Source organism: Diadema setosum, chromosome 11, assembly GCF_964275005.1.
Source record: "Diadema setosum chromosome 11, eeDiaSeto1, whole genome shotgun sequence".
Classification (NCBI taxonomy): Eukaryota; Metazoa; Echinodermata; class Echinoidea; order Diadematoida; family Diadematidae; genus Diadema; species Diadema setosum.
This window is the reverse complement of record NC_092695.1, coordinates 21,535,598-21,548,734: the sequence shown is the minus strand read 5'-3', so window position 1 is coordinate 21,548,734 and position 13,137 is coordinate 21,535,598.

Below are 13,137 nucleotides of genomic sequence, written 5' to 3'. Positions count from 1 at the left end.
AGGCATATTTCTTTGAAGTATTGTGTACAGCATCTCTTAATTAACTTGACAGAGAAGATAATTGGACATTTTCTGACTGTTTTTAGTGAGCAGGCAATATAAAAGTCAGGTTGTACAGTGTGTAGGTAACAGTTATAACCAAGTTTGGCTTGCTTTGGGGCACATCTACAATGTGCAGGCCCCTAGATATCATTTATCACTTTTATCGTTGCATATCTCATCTGGTGCAAGTATAAACTATCATAGTTTAAAGAAGTTTCATTGTCATTCATTGAAAATTACGATTTGCTTAAAAAGTTAAATTGGACTGAATTGAATTGATCATTTCAAAACCCATAATTTGTTTAAGAAGAAATACTTTATTTCTTTAATTCATTGTTTGACATTCCATTTTGTGGAATATTTGCGAAGCTGATAATCAATTTTTCAACTTTCAATCAGAGCAAACTTTCAAAACTTGACAGAGATCATGAAAGTTAACCCATTGAAGACAAGTCCCGAGTATACTTAGTCAAGTGTGTATGGGCAATGCAAGTTGTAGCAAAATCAGCCCATCCTCAATGGGTTAAAACAAGTACAATTTAAATCTTTGATATTCCTGGAACTCCAAGTTGACAAGGATTAAACAGTACTCCATTACTAGTGATTAAATCATCACAATTTTGCTCTGAACATCTCAAATCACACACATATTATATTTCATCTTCTCATGATTGTAAACTAAAGAATATAATTCCCAAAAATATGACTGGGGTGTGATATAGATGAAGTCCCAGCTTGTGGCATTCTTGAAGCACATGAAAAATTTTTCAGTTGTTCGAACTGTGCGAAATTGTCATTACCCCTATACTCAACAAAGAAATTATGAAGTCACAGTGTATTGGCCCATCGTTTGTGTGTTTTAGCATTCTCTTAAAGGGATGGTACAGTATTGGTGGAGATGAGAATTGGGCTTTTAACTTTTTGTGAGATACCAGGAAAACACGTATGATATAGTACAGAGCATACCATTTTAAGAGGGATTCAAAGTTTATTTGATGAAAATCGGGTTTGGAATGACTGAAACATCCAAAAACAAAGTAAAACAAAGGGCTCGTAATAAAGTGTGGGTCCCACACTTTATTAGACTCGCTCTTTTTTTGATATCTCAGCCATTTCAAAACCAATTTTTATCAAAGAAACGTTGAATTCATCATAGAGTTACATGCTCTTTTATATTTCATAAGAAGTTTCTCATCTCACAAAAAAATAAGTTAGAAACCTGAAATTAAGTCTCAACCAAAACTCTACAATCCCTTTAATAGAAATGTGCCACTACTTAAAATAAAGCATTTCTACTCATTTCATAGAAATTGTGCAACTTTTTTTGCAGTTGTTTTGCTCAAATGTATAAAGACATCTGCAACACTCGCACTGCCATGCAAGACTAATTTTAATCAATATGAGTGTCATCAGTAGTAATTGCCATTAAGGACATTGTGCTAGTCTATTTGCTGTCATCTTTTAGTTATCCTTTGGCAGCACATAATAAGAATGTGCCACAGGTAAGAGGAAGTAACATTGAGGATGATATCACCTTTTCGCTCGGCATCCTTCCTCGTAATATGCCCTTTCCTCTCCCGTTCCATCCAAGTGTAGGGTGTACAGCTTTAATTTCCCTGGCAGATATGAATAAAAAACTGGCACAACTTCAAATGTTCAAAAGATATGCTTGAAAAAAAATCTACCAAGCATTTTGAAACAATGTTGAAGAGAATGTTTGCCAGGAACTGCCTTTACTGGTAACACATAACCTGGGTGCCTCAAACTTACAAATAAAACCAAGAAGTGCTCAAACTTTTATAGGAAAATTGATGGCCCTGCGACAAACAGCCATCACATATTGTATGATTTATGGCCATGCAGGTGACATAAGAGATAGAGCAGTTCCTCATTTGGTTTGGTTTTGGTTTGCTTTTGCTTTTGACTTTTTTAAACAATAGGTTCAGCCCTCAGTTTATACTCCCAATATTTAAAACATTTTTTCCCAATTTATTCCCTTTCCCTTGTGCAAAATATTCTGTATAGATACTGCTCAGGTGCAGTAAAAGAGTTGCTTATCATTTGCTTTGCTAACCAGCAATTCTCTTCCAAACTGTCTATTGTGTGACAAACAGTTTATGTTAAAGGAGAAGTCTCCAAAAAAAAAAAAAAAAGGAGTATGTGTTGACAAGATGAAGAAAGGTCAATAATATGTTCAAAGAAAGTTTTAGGATGATCATACTGAAGTTTTGAAGTGTATCATTAATTCCATATTCTGCCTCTTCAAATGGGAACTCTACAAAGTTTATGATGACATTATAGCAGAGCAACATTAATATGAAAAGAATTTTGCAAATGAAACATTCACATTGCTTTGACCTATAACTTCGATATAGGTAGAGGCAATTATCATTCTTTTTATCATTCTTTTCATCTTGTGGAGGAAGTCAGGTGCTCTTTCCTTTTTCTCCTTCTCTTTCTTCTCACTCTCTCTCTCTGTAAATGTTTTTTTTTTTTTTTAACTAGAAAAGCACTTAGAGAGCGCAGACCTCTGCAAAGCAGCTCATTTCCACCCATATACACGCATGCTGAAATTCGTAATTATTTCTCGCTGATGAAAAAGCCTTAAGTGTGCATATGTGAACCTTATCAGCAGCTTACTGCATCTTTGGTTGTGCACCTTGAGTGTGCACTCACTCAGTACGCACACATATATATATATATATATACACACCTCAAATACACATAGCTCCAGCTCAAACTCCCTCGTTTATTGACCCTATTTGCCAGTGATAATCCTTCAAAACATCTTTTGCTGGAAGTTTCATCCAAATCTGTTCACAACTTTTTGAGATACGTATTTTGCAAACAGACAGACAAACGAACAAACAAACAAACAAACATTGACAAAAACATAACCTCCTTGGTGAAGGTTGATATATACATATACATATATATATATATATATATATATATATATATATATATATATATATGCATATATATATTGTAAAACAAGGAATATTCGCGTACATTTAATTTCGCATGAGCCGAGATTCACGAAATTAAAATGCACGCTAAATATCTAAATATCCATTGAATGTTAGAGGCAACTCACTAAAATTTCATGCCGCAAAAATATCGTGCTTTACAGTAGAGAGAGAGAGAGAGAGATAACGTGATATTGCATGTAGTATGTGCATATATGTATTCATGAGAGAGATAGAAAGATACAAGCATAATAAATACTTACGCACATTTGCACATTTGTATATAGATGTATGTAAACTTATTCCCCTAATCAGATTAGGCCTACTGAGAATGAGGACATGAGTATTGTGGTGTCTGTTAGCTCCAGGGAGATTCCTGGAAGTCATTTGCTGTCAGAAAAAAAAAAAAATGATTTTAGCACTCCTGTGACCTCAAAACCTTAAACCCTCTATGTTGACATGACATTTTCTAGTGGCTACCATTCATTGTTTATCTGACTTTTATCATATCCCACCTCTTACATAGTCTTGCCTTCAGGATGTTCGACTGGTATGCACTAGCCATCCGCTACATCCACAAGCAAAGAGTATGATGGTGATTTCTTCATTTCATGCATATGCTCACCACATCATTTTGAAAGCGTACAAGTTGTATTTCCCAAACCCTTACTGCACTTTATGAGCAGATTGGCACCTCAGTTGGAGCATGCACTTCACCAGTTGGTGCAAAAGTCTTGAAAATGGACCATCAATGGGCGGAGATAACCTGGTCCCCTAATCTACCCAAGACCTTTCTCTTGGACTGGGGCATTGTTAGACCTGGGTGGGCTCTTGAATATTCAATGCATTCAAGTTTTGGGAGATTTAACAAATGATTATGAAAAAGTATGGTATGTTATTATGATTACTAAGAATAACAAAAACAAAGTAGAACAAAATGGCCCTAAGAAAAGGTGGGACCCACCTTTTCTTAGGGCCACTTTGTTTTTGGATATCTCAGCCATTTCAAGACCTATTTTCATCAAATGAACCTTGAATCCCTCTTAGAAATGTATGCTCTTTAATATTTCATATAAGTTGTTTGTGATTATCATACAAAAAGTTAAAATCTGAACCCCATCTTAACCAAAACTATATACCATCTTTCTAAGCCCCTGTTTCCCATACATCTATTTGTATCAAGTCTCAGGGAGACTGATCTTATAATGTTAACCCATTTTCATACGTAGGCCTATACTCGTCCATTGCACTCATGAAAAGACCGTAAAGAAAAATGGTATTGATGGTTTGTAGCATCATATGCTTTTACAACTCTGTTACCGTTATAAGTTGTTAATGTGATTGGAATTTAACACAACAGACGAGTGTGTGTGCCCTGGGTGTTTCATTTGCTTATGATACCTGGTACTTGTTTTCAGCGGCATATAATGAATACATAATTGATGGCACTCATCACAGCTGCAATCGCCATTACATTACTGGAATATGCGCAGCAAGTAATTACATCATCAGATCCGTTGTCATGACAATGGCAAATAATGAGTCTGCAATATGATTCCCGTATATTGGTGGCACACATGACATCAATCAATTTGTACACCATATGTTGTAGAGGGTGCCAAGAGCTAATTTTAGGCCTCAATTACAATCCAGCATTCAGAATTGGATAATTTATACTTGCCTCGAGCCCTGTAGTCTTTTGAGGTGTAAATCCAAATTCACATCAAATTCATGTACAAATTTGGAAACTTATGTAACCAAGTAGCATAAGTTTTTCAATGCTCTTGTTTGCGCAGTTTCTGTAGCAGTATAAATTGCATGACACCATATTCATTTTTAGAGGCAGCAAAATAGATGATTGATTTGGCTGAAAATGATGAACTGATAGTATGCCATCCCAGCCAAATTCATTTCTTTTTTATTCATCTTGTGCTTTAGTTGCTGTCTGAGGAAGAAGGAGAATGCAGATTGATTCTTTTATATTGATCTATGGTTCTCAGACTAAAAAACTTTTTTATTCACACATGTCATCAGCTGAGAACCAGAAGGATGTTATTGCAATTTTGATGGATATCGAATTATTGGTATCATGTTGTAGAGCTTGATCTCCTCTACATATCGATTTCAATTTTAAATCAAGTTAATTTTTAGTAAAATGTTAAAGATCAAAACCAGAAGAGTCCTATTTTACCCGATATTTGGAATGCTTATAAATCTACCCACTTTTCATGAAATAAGATTTTACTTATTCAAATTCGTGAGATTCTTACGTCGAGATGTTTTCATTGCAACTGATTGATAAAGTGCCCTACACCAGCTACTAAAACACTGATCAATTACTTTACCAACTGCTAAAACACTGATCAATTCGGTGCTTATTTACATCGGTGTAGGGCAATTTGTCAATCAGTTGCAAAGATTTTATTTCATAAATATTGATTGTTTTGTTTTTATTTACGCTCAAATCTTAAAAGATTCTGGTTCTCAACGGTGAAGTAGATCTTTGATACACGCGCATGTGAGTATCTTCACATACTGTGGCTCTGAATACAACATGATTAAATAACCCTTGTGCCGAATGGATTAGATAGGAAAGGATAAAAAATTTTCAAAAGAGGTCAGTTATGTGTCATCTGTGATAGTGCAGTGAGGGTACTCATTTCACTTGGCAACCTCCTACAGATAAAGTTTTCTAGTTGCCCTAAGCTTAAAGGTCTTACAGTCACGCTATGTTGCAGTTATACATATTTGTCACACAAACATTTAACTGGCATCAGATTTTAGTTAAGTTCTGTCAGTTATTGAAAGTGGTCATACTTTGAGTTTGAGTTTGAGTTTGAGTTTGAGTTTGAGTTTTGAGTTTGAGTTCATTTTCCTTCACCACGGGTCACTCTCTTCATCCAATGGCTGTTCTTCTGTGAGTCTGTGTAGTTTAAAAAAAAACATACAATTACAAAATACAAAATTTTTATGCATAGTATGATAGGATTCAAGCAATCCATCCTTGCTGTTCAGACTGCCTATAATAATTTGAAGAGGACAGGCACAACACTATTATAAAGTGTCAAGCTTCTGTTCGACAAGCTGGACTAGAAGAGCCATCATCGCATCTTCAGAGTGGTATCTTACCAAAAAATTAATTATGTCTGTGGATACCATCCAGCACACTCAAAAGTTCATTCACATACAAAGTAAAAATCTTATCATTATTAAAAATTTTATTTGCCACCATTCACTCATACCGCCCCCCAAAAAAGTTGCTTTCAAACTGCATAAACATGCATAAAACAATGATTGAAGCATTACCATGGGCACCATAGCATGCGGACCTACAATTGGTGTGGCAGTTAGCATTGAGGGATTAAAACACTTGATTTTTGCTGTACATTCCATTCATACACACTGCATGAAGCAGATCATTGCAAGGACTTACAAAAAGAAAAACGGTCAAGATGGATCAATCTTCACATCTCCTTGGAATATTGATAGTCAAAAACTTTTATTTGTGTGTGTGTGTGTGTGTGTGTGTGTGTGTGTGTGTGTGTGTTCATGAATGGGGCTGAAGTCTCAGTGACTCTTTTCTCCCTGCATGGACCTGATGTGTTTGTTTCACTGGAGGGTCACATGTGGCTGAATGGCCGAGAGATAATCTCTCCTGGCATGACCAGGGCATGTGAAGCAGTGCGTGTGAGTTAATAGTATGGGGGCTTGTTTTTATCGTGGTGCTTACCTGGGAATGCAGAACTCAAACATGCCTCGAGAAATATGTGTAGAGAAGCATTTCATTTTTATTCTGTCTTTCTCGATTGCATCGAAACCAGGGGCTCAATGAAATAGAGATGTCCATGGGATAGAGGTATTCTTGTTCTAATAAATGATAGTAACAATATGAAGAATGATGGAAATTCAAGGTACTTTTACAATTTCTATTGGTTTAATTCAGTATCTTTTTTTAATCTACTTGTGCAAAATATGCAGAACTAGCCTACAAGTGTATGTCAATTGAACCTTCTTTGTAGGAATTTCATATTAACCTTAACTTTCCACGGAACATTTTAGCACATTGTACCAGGTACTTGATAATCTCATTTGCCAAGCGATCTATAATGTCATATTGTAGACTGAGCACTCAGTTGTATCATGAAAAAAAAAAATGAGTGTTTAGATTGAAAGGTCCACAAAAGTATAGTAGAAGAAGGCTCAATAGATTGTTTTTACCTTTCACGTCAAAATCAAAGGAGGACATAAGACATTCAAGAGAAGTATACACAATGTAGATATTCAAAGGAATAGTTTCTTTGTGATCTATGTATCATTAGACCAGAATGAGATATCACAAAGTAACTTCTAATGGAAATTTTGCACGAGATAGTCACAAATTTATCTCAACCCCCCCCCCCATAAAAAAAAAAGAATTGAAAAGAATTTGCCAAATCAAACCCATCTACATAAATGTTTGGCTTCCATTTGGGACAGATGTTTCCTGCCAAATGCAAAGTCACTGCACTATCTAACCCCCAACATTTTTGTGGTTTTCCTGAAGCGTCAAGTCTGGTGGTAAACATTGCACAGTAGTTTATGCCATACGTACAATCTTTCAAATGGTCATAACTTGCAGTTACTTTAATCTAACCTTACATCCTTCTTTTCCCCTGCATTTCTCTCTGTTTATTATGTGTTAAGTCATTCTGAAGTATCTATTTTATTGCTTTAATATTCATCCATGTTTTTGGAAAGTATGGAGAAGAATGAGCATGAAGATGCCATAATGCACAGAGTTAGATGTTTAAATGTCCATGTTTTTCATCTTTCATTGAAGAAAAAATTGTCATGTTAATTCACCCATGTTTTTAGAAAGTATGGGAAAGAATGAGCATGAATATGTCATAATGCACAGAGTTAGATGTTTAAATATTTTGTAGGCTGGAATTCATTGTTAATGACTGTGTCGCATGATTCAAAATTCCTAAATGTCATATGATTTGGAGTTGCCTTTTTACGTCAGACTCTATGCCATAAGTGGGCAATGTGAGGAAGGTGTGATTTAATATGCAATGGAAGTGACCTAATTTTACCTGTAAGAAATACATTCACAGCACTACCTATTCTTTGTCTGTAGTTCACAATCAAGTGACATTGGCCTTCATCTTCTGTTCAAATGAAAAATAATACAACCATTGCCCCAAATGAAACTCCAGAACTAGAACTCCACTGAGCTCACACAGAAAAAAAAAAACAGAGAGACCCATGATATGCACAGAAAGAAAGTCAGCGAGGTAATCAACTTACGATTGAAAAATGGGTTGACGATATGAAACCAGATTTCATTCCATATCCCATTCAATATGCAAACTACAGTAGCAATTCAATAAAACTTTTGTGTGCCCATAAAAAAGAGGATATGTACCTTTAATACAAGGACTGCTACCATGACTACAAGAGCTGGTATCAAAGAGCTAGTCTATGGGGGGGGGGGGGGGCAGAGAGAGGGAGGGATGGGAAAGAGGAGGGGGAGGGGGAGGGGTGTCAGACGAGAGAGAGGGATGTTCCTCTTAAGAATACATCTTTACTTCTTTAGGCGACTGTGATTCAAATCACTAAAGGTTAACAAGATCGTGGCATATCTGCTGCTCTCAAAGTTTGGCAGAAATGAACCAGAACCCTTGTTAAAGAATTTTGACGCAAAGTTTCTCACCTGGGAAAAATATGTGGCTCGTGCATGCAGTCACAACCAAGTCAGCAAAATTGATCCATGTTTGTGTAAATTCATGGAGTCACCTATATATATATATTGAGAATCATTAAAATTTTGAAAGAAGGTATTATGATTTTGAAAAGTTGCACCAAATCTGCAAAAAGTAGTGGCAGGTTATCGATTTAAACCTCTCAGGTAAAAAAAAAATCTCAGAAAGTCATTGACATTGCACACAAACAAATTGCCAAGGGTATAAATAGAGTTAAACCATATCAGGATAGATATGAATTTTATGTACCATGCATATTATTGCACCGGGCAAGTGATATCTATCATTTTATTATATAATTTTTATCCAGTGTATAGTATTTATCAATGAAAACCTTTTCAGTGATTGGTCTACCCTTGCATCTTGTGACCAAACATAACTTCTCATAACATCACATCACGTCACGTCATGTCACGTCACATGACATGACATGACATGACACAACATAACATGAAGACCTCTTGCATTCTTCTCTTGTCATTTGCAATCATATCAATACCCACTTTTTTCCTCATGAGACAATGAAAAATTGTGCTCCAGAAATTAGTTTATCCATACTGCATGATCATATACTACAACAATCTTTTTTTTTTTCTATTTATTATCTAAAAAAAAAAATGTATTGTCCATGTTTGTTTGAATAAAGAAAACAGAAATAGAATTAGATCAAAACAAGCTCAGTATTAAAATGTTTGGCATATATGTAGAACCTAATCATGTCTTCCTGACCCTCCCATTTCATGCAGATGATCTTACCCACTACTAAATATCTGGGCCATTAGAGTAGCAGGTGCATCTGCAGCTGTTTTATAGTGGTACAGTAAATGTCGGTTCTTGACCGTAATTACATCTGTGTTATAGCGTTGACTCCGACAAGCTTTCAGCAATATAAAATACGAAGGCTTTGGTAAAATGTGAATACAATCAAGACACCGAATAGGACCATCTTGAAAGTATGTTTAGTCATGCATTATATTTTGTGTTCCTCATCTGCATGTGATGTTCATCATTCATTTATTTACCATTCTAATTATTCATTCATTTTATGCATTCAATCATTTGATTTACACACCAATCATGGCTTCGTTGGACTATACTGTCCTTGATGCTATCAAATTGCGTTATCATAAGGTTACAGGTAAGCAATGGAACAGCACTGACGTAGGTCAGTTTATGCTTGAATGTGACATTTAGTCCCAGTCAGATTCAATCACATTTCATTACACCTTCGTCCATCATGACTGCCTGACAAGAGACTAGCTAGGTCACATGACTCCAAAGAGCAAATACAGGGTGATCAAGATTAAAGGTGATAGGTACCCTTCCGATCTCTTTGCGTAAGTGATGTTGGTGTCAGTGCTTGTTTGTGAATGAAACTAGTCTAGTAGTTTCTCCTTTGAGTAAAGCATAGTGTCAACAGCTCTGTTTGTCGTCTCCCCCATGTTAGAAACATGTTTGAATACACACTATCAGAATGCATTTGCAAAGGCCTTTGTGCCCTTGTTTCTTAAGTTCATCATCTCTATTGCAAGTCGGGAGGAAAGCCTTGTCATGTCTCACAGCTCCATTGCAGAGATCATGTAGTTTGCACTGGTAGATCCAAGTCATAAATGCATCTCAAAATGACTTTGTGTTTATCACCTCGACGGAAATGTGTTTCTGGTTCAAATGCATTCGAGATCGCACCTTTTTCGAGGTGTCAGAAACGTGTTTCTAACCCCATAATCAAAACAGCTGTGTGTTTATCATCTGCCCAAATCTCCTTGAAAGTCATTTGGAAACCTTAATTCTTTGCAAGAAGTGAGTTGATGCACGTACCCAGAGAATCCTAAATCTTGGAAATATAACATTAGAACACATCCTAAAAAGTGAACCTGTGTTATCAGGAGTAGATATTAACCTGCTTTTGTTCCAGAAGGAAATAAAGACTTCCACTTTGACATGACTGTGTTCAAAAAGCTATCAAATGATTCTTCATGGAAGTATCAAGATTCATCAAATATTTATATTGCTTGATATCTATCAGCATCTGATATATACTACATTCTCCAAGTAAGACATCTAACACAAAAAAAGGACACAGAGGATGCCATGGTTTTGTGTTCTGCTCTCGCAATTTCTCCACTCTGTCACAAAATATTTTTTCTTCACAAGGGTTCAAAACATCGCGAGCTGAAGATTTGATTTCTTTCTTTCACCCACTCCCTCTTAGGGGGATCACAGAAGAAAAAAAGCATATGGAGGAACAATAATAACACCAAAACTTGAGATTCCTGGTATCCATCAAGCGGAGCATCATACCACAGTGAAAGAGTTTCCGTGAGCATGCCTGGAATGGGAAAAGGACTCATGAGGGGATGGGAAGGTGAAACTCCAGCATGCCTCATTCATGTTTTCCTTTGCTCAGCATTCAGGGAGACATTAATGCCATGATGTAGCCACAGGCTAAGTCCGCTCAGGGTCACTGCTCTGTGAGTTTCAGAGTCGCACTTCATCTAGTGTAACTCTGCCCGGCTTAGGAGAATATCAGGCTGAGAGCAGCATTCTCCTATTTCATGTAAAGCCAAAGGGGAAATATGAGAGTATGTTACTATGACCAAAACTGTTTCATGTCAGTAATTGTATGAGGCATGTGATCAGCTGCACCTTGAAGTAGGCTCTAACGGTGACATGAAACAAACTTGAAATTGTCCTCAAATTGGAATTCAGCCCATTGCTACTGCATGCCAAAAATACAAGCAACTTTGAACCATTTTAGAGGAGAGGAAAATGTTCATAGTCCATTTATGCTTACTAAACATGTGTTCAAGAACCTACCATCACAAGTCTGTTTATACCAAAGAGGAAACTGGCTTGAAAAACACATTTATATCCTTCTTAACCCTTTATGTGCCAGGGACTTTGGACAGTGTGTATTATAGTTCCCTACAGTGCTACAGGGTTTTCTGTGTCAATCGCACTCAAAGCAGACAAAGGGTTAAGGAAGAAAATGTTCACTCAGCATACTTGCAGGGACTTTGGACAGTGTGTATTATAGTTCCCTACAGTGCTACAGGGTTTTCTGTGTCAATCACACTCAAAGCAGACAAAGGGTTAAGGAAGAAATGTTCACTCGGCATACTTGGGATGGTAGGAAAGCAATCTAGCTTACATTCCGCTCGGAGTGTAGGGTTTTGTATGCAGTCCAATGGCCATCCAAAGCAAGCAATCAAACATATAAAACAAAGCACACTTCTGAGATGATAATGCAGTGTTTTGATTATTGAGATTACAAATGCAGATTACTGCTCCAAAAGACAAGACTGGAAATCAGATTTCAAAGCATTTTTAATCCATTAAGTTAATGCTCAAGCAATTTTACCAAGGCATTGGCCAAGCCATTGTTTGGCTTGGCCAGTGGCCTTTGATATCACCAAAAGCTGTCTTTGAACCGAAACCTCTTGCATACAGGCAGAAGGGATGTAATTATGTATTGAATTCAAAGGTTAGAAGTATGGTATAGATGGCTAGATGTGTTGTACTTTGCTTAGAACTGCTTGCAATTGTACATCACACAACAACAACAATATTTCATATCTTCCTCCTTCTCAACCTGTCACTCCGTCAAGGGACAAGTTTCTCATCCACCAGAGATCCATCACAATCTTGTCGATTTCCTGCCATTTCTGGCGGAAGTAGACGACTTAGTTCTGTCCTGCCGCAGCTAGTGACAGACATGCAGAAGATAGATGGCTTTCCCATCTGACCGTCTGAGGCGGCCGGATTCCAGCACCTCCCACTCGCTCGGACAGAGGCAGCGAGAAGGTCGATGGGGTGGTCAGTGGAAAGAAACGCGTGCCGTCTTTCAGGGACCCTTTACAGCTTGTGCCTTTGATTCATGCATTCATCCATCCCGTATTCCCTGGTGTCAGTTACCAGTGACTGTCTAATGTTTCTCTCACTGAAGTACTGAGTATTTCAGTGTGTGGTGTCCAAGTGAATGTTATAGTTTCTGTGACTGGGTTTAATGGATTCTTTTTTATCACTTTATATACAAGAAGTGAATTTGGAAATTGTATGATCATAAGATCACATAATATTATGGCTACTTTCTCCTATCCTTACCAAACGTAGCAAGTCAATTTTGACAACCACACTGTGAATAATATCACAGAGGCACAGGATGGCAACTTCATTGAAGGAGGGACTCCCTCACCCAATCCGTTGTATTGCATCATATGGCAGAAGAAGTAGGGACTGATTGGCTTACACAGTCCTAATGCAATGGTAGTTAGACGTAAGACTTTCATTTTTATCAGTGAAGGAAGTATTCCAACTCTTAGGCCCGAATTCACGAAGGTGGTACAAAAGAAACCATGGTTTAAACCATGGACAAAATCTAT